Source organism: Engraulis encrasicolus, chromosome 9 (genome assembly GCF_034702125.1).
Source record: "Engraulis encrasicolus isolate BLACKSEA-1 chromosome 9, IST_EnEncr_1.0, whole genome shotgun sequence".
NCBI classification, from domain to species: domain Eukaryota; kingdom Metazoa; phylum Chordata; class Actinopteri; order Clupeiformes; family Engraulidae; genus Engraulis; species Engraulis encrasicolus.
Window position 1 is genome coordinate 53993062 of NC_085865.1, and position 5000 is coordinate 53998061.

The following is a 5000-nucleotide window of genomic DNA, read 5'->3' on the forward strand; positions in this document are numbered from 1 at the left end:
GCACATTACACCAGAAAAAAGGACTGTGTCAGCCTTTCATATAGGGATCAAAGTCTGCTTTGAAAGAGGGATTCTTACTCAGGAGAACGGAAGCCCTCTTAGTGAAGAAGGTGCATGGTGATAAGATATTCCTATAAAATATTTCTATTTTATTCACATTTTGATTTATTATTGGGCTTAAACTCAATAGTATATTAAAATGTGAATAAAATATAGAAATATCTTATATCTCCATTGTCTCACACACAGCCATAATCACTATGGGCATCATCAAAGTATGCTTTGAAAGAGGGATTCTTTTTGGAGAACGGCAGTGCTCTCAATAACAAGGCCGACAGGCGGACAACAGATGCGTCCCTCTATGCCAGTTCCAACTATGCCATTCCCCCCCCCAAACGCCCCCCTGGCCTCCTCCTAGCCTGTCAACGCCCCCCGAGGATGTACTTTTTGTTTATTGGTCATCATGGACACTCCAAATATTGTGGCAGGCAGCAAGGCAGCAAAATGGCGAGACATGGCTTTATTTTTTGCAGTTTAGGGTATAATAAGCTTATCATCATTATTGGATTTGGAAAAGAACCATAGGCTATGATTTGAAATTTCACATAGCCTAGATGAAGTGAACATTACAAATTACCAGACATTTATTAGGCCTAACAACCTTTAGTATCACGCCATTTCAGCAGTATGTGCATGTGGGAAAGAATCTAAACATCGACAAATAATAAATAAATAAAACCGTTTGGGTGAATCATGCGCTTATGGACTTTTTTTCAATACCAGCTTCACCGTCAAGGCACAAAGCAGTGAAACTCAATTACCCAGAATGCTGCACGTGAGCTCTCTACCCGGGTGATTCTGGAAAACAAACATGGCGGCAACTCGCTTTACTACCTTAATAATGTGTTAATCCGACGCTAGATTTCTTAACTGATGAAAATCGAAGGCAGAAATCAACATTGTAGTGTCTAAATATGAGGTCGATTGGTCTATTTGTGGCGTACATCACGATCGGCTGAGTTGTTGGCCTCACGTTTGTCAGTTAGCCTGTGGCTAGGCTACTTTTCGCCAACGTTAGCATCCGGTTAGAAAGGCTATGCTTGCACGCATTCGCTCCGGTCCAAAATGGCAAGTCTGCCGCCTTGTGGCCAGATGAAGGAACAATTGAAGGAATGCGTTTCAGACACAATTGAAGGAATGCGTTTCAGACGGACGGACGGACGGACGGACGGACGGACGGACGGACGGACGGACGGACGGACAGACAGACCCTCTTATAGAGATGCTGGGACGCATCTAAAAAGGTACCGTATGTGCTGATTTCTAACAAGCTCAAAAATGATAAAATAGGAATATCTGAATAAAATAAAATCATCTCTTTTCCACGGCCTGTGTAAACAGCCACAGTCGCTGCAGGAAGAGGGTGGCAAGGAGGTCTGTTAAGGGTCTGCAGCCTCTGTGAGGTTGGCTGGCCATGTTTTGAGAACATAATTACTAAAACAACAGCAACAAAAAGCATACAATTTAGACACAGGACTCTGGTTGACCCCTAATTTGAATGCTGAGCAAAGAGCAGCCATGCGGAGGGAGAGAGAGAGAGAGAGAGAGAGAGAGAGAGAGAGAGAGAGAGAGAGAGAGAGAGAGAGAGAGAGAGAGAGAGAGAGAGAGAGAGAGGTAGGAGGGAATGAGGCAAGGAGAGAGAAAAGAGAAAGCGAGAGAGAGGAAAGGTGAGAATGAAATGAGAGAGGGAGAGATGGAGAGAGAGAGAGAGACTGAGTGGAGAAAAATGAGCTGCGTCTAATTTTGTAGCTTGACAAAGTCATTATGCTCATTTTCACACCATGAGCGCGATTACAATCACCAAATAAAGGCGGATCATCACAATAGCACTGAGCTACAGCCTATAAGCACAAGAACAAAACTTTAGTTTGTTGCCAAAATATGTATATTAGTGCACAGTGGATCAGCTGGTGCAACAGCTGGATTTGGAGGTTGTTAACTCATTCCACCTTTAAAATACATTACAAATATCTTTATTATCCTGTTGTGCAAAATGCGGAGGCGCCGTTGAGAAGATATTAAAATTGGACTTGCAACATTCTACTTGTCTCTTTCTGTAGAACAAGGTGAGGTGAAGCATTCTTAAACTCCACCATTTTGGCTTTATTCACCCTTTATTTACACTTCTCATGTGACATTGCGCGGCCATGAGCATGAAGACGTTCAGCTAGCACAGGTTCTCCATAGCAGACATGTGATTGTGATGACACTCTGACTTGTGAATACTTTGGCTATGTGCAAGAGGCTGCTCACTGGATATGACCATGCATTTGGGTCAAAAATCTCTCACGGGTCACTTGTAGGATATCTTCATATATGGTGGTAAGTTTAAGTCAAAGTCTTTTGGCCAACTTCAAGAAGTTTCTTGCCGCAAATGTCAACTCAAAAACCCTGAACGATATGCTGCCATTTATAGTCAAATATGCCTGCCCTCGCCTCAAGGTCAACACTATGCAGCCAGTCCATAAAACTCGACTCTATTTTTAACGTTTTAATATGAATATATAAAAATTGCATGAAAAATATTCCCAGAAAAGGAAAGAAAAAACCCTGTTCTATTACTCTTATGGTTTGAAAAGCTGGCCTCTCACCACATCTCCATAAAACAGCCTGCCGGGTGCCAGGCAGCCCAGTGTCCTCATCTCCTACCAGCGGTGGCTAACTATTTATGCATATATGCAGCTGAGTGGCTGGCAGTGGGCGGGAGAGAGGGAGAGGGAGAGGGAGAGGGTAGGGCCTATGGCAAATCATAATGACAGCCTTTTCATACAGCAATCCTCACCGCTGGCTGTGGTAAAGCGGATATGCATCAGAGCAAGTCAGGCACTTGTGTCTAACCTACAGAAGTGTACACACATACAAGCACACGCATATGCACACAAAGATACTTATACAAACACTCAAACACACACAGGCAGACAAAGAGATTCATACACACACTCAAACACACACACACACACACACACACACACACACACACACACACACACACACACACACACACACACACACACACACACACACACACACACACACACACACACACACACACACACACACAAAAGTGAGTGCCAGAGGGTATCATGGTGAGAGTATCAGAGTCAGCGTGAGACAGAACAAAAGCTTTTAATTAGCTGTGCTAATGGTCTGACTTGAAACATATTGATCACACTCCTCCAGCCTAAAGACTAAAACAACACCTGCTATCTACTTTCTGCTGACAACGTCCAAGGCAACAAAGGAAGGTCGGCGTTAACGCTCCACCGACTTTTGATGGAAAAGCACAAGTTTCTTTTTTTACCTCGTAGAGGACAAAGTCAGGTGGAGCATTGTCTATAAGGATACGCTCAAAGCGACAGTGATTGCTAAGTCGCTACGGTTATTAAGTGCAGTGTTTGGACAGGGCGACCTCTCAAAACCACTTCCTGTGAGGGTTTCCAGGCTGCTGATTGGCTCAAGGCAATAACAGTGTGTATTCCAAACCCCCGCCCCCCAAGTGACCTATTAGATGGTATCTTATTTCTCCTCCACGCTCTTCACCAAAGCAGCAGGGTGGATTTAGATAACAAAGACCTCCATTAGCAAAGCCGCCTGCCTGGGACATAAACTCCTTCAACCCTATGGGCTGGAAAGGAAAACAGATTAACGGCAGCGAAACGAGTGGAATTGCAATGCCGAGGTTCTCTCGGGGGAGCTGCGGCTGTGGGAAACACTGACACCTCAGGCAATATTGGCAATACTCCTGTCAAAGCTTAAGGTCACTTTACACATTTGCCTTCCGAATATGGGTGTATATTTTCTAAACTTTGTAATGTTTTAATGCTGCCCTGCTCAGGAGAACCAACAGCATCAACAAAATGTTGCAGCCGGCTCTCAGGAGGCATGCACTGCTCTGCATTCTCTACTTGGATAAGCTGCAATGGCCTCTGGCTTGGCACTATCTAGTCGGGCTGAAGTTTTAAATGCTTAAATATTTACTATGTAAGGAAGACCGAACTACATAGGCTGTAAGTTGTATTGTTGTGAGTGTGTCTGTGTCCCACACACACGCACACATGAAAAAGACAAATATAAAGAACTTTATAAAATCGAATATTAGAAATGATCTGGGGCAGCCGTGGCCCCCGTCAAATCTCACACACATCCATTTTAGCTGGATGCAGGGTCAAAACATTAAGTTCATTGTAAGGCAAAGATGAACCACACCGATTACCTCTCATTTAATCTATTTTCATTTTCGTGACATTTCGGGTCACCATGGCCGTTCCTCAGACATGGGCACCCGAAACGTCACGGAAATAAAAATGGATTAAAAGGGAGCTCATCGGTGTGCAGTTCATCCTTGCCTTACATTGAATATTTTGGACTTGTCCTGATATTGACAAGATATTGCAGCATGCAGTAGCTGGGTAGTGCTGCGCAGAGTCTTGTCCAGATTGAGAGATGCTGGGTGTATTGTTTCTACCTGCAGAGAAACCCTACCCCAAACACTGCAGACAAACCCAACACAAAGCACTGCGGAAACAGAGTAACCTACTGTACACCACTGCATTGCAATGTCACATCATCTTATCATGTAATGTATATAACTGAACTTGAAAGCTTTCCTTGAGCAACCCAATACATGGTACAGAACACAATATGACACAATGCAAGACAGTGCAGAAAAACACAGAGGCCACGAAATACAGCATAGCACAATATAACATGGTATTTAACCCCTTAAGACACGGCATTATAAATGAGCTGTTACCAGCATGGCAATGACCAAGTCGTAATGTATTACTAAAGGCCCTGTGCACTGTCACAGTAGTGTAGTACTATAGTAGTTAACTTTCAATGTCTATTACAGCGTGCCTCAGGAGGTACGGCTACAGGGGCTACATCCTACAGTATGTGACATGCACGCACGCACGCACGCACGCACGCACGCACACACA

At 44.0% G+C, this 5000-nt stretch overlaps 1 protein-coding gene across 1 annotated transcript in view; it reads right to left on the reverse strand.

Annotated features, from left to right (window-relative positions):
* cnksr2a (connector enhancer of kinase suppressor of Ras 2a) overlaps nucleotides 1–5000 on the reverse strand; it is a 162008-nt gene that overhangs the window by 46824 nt on the left and 110184 nt on the right. The gene's annotated exons all lie outside the window — the stretch shown is intronic.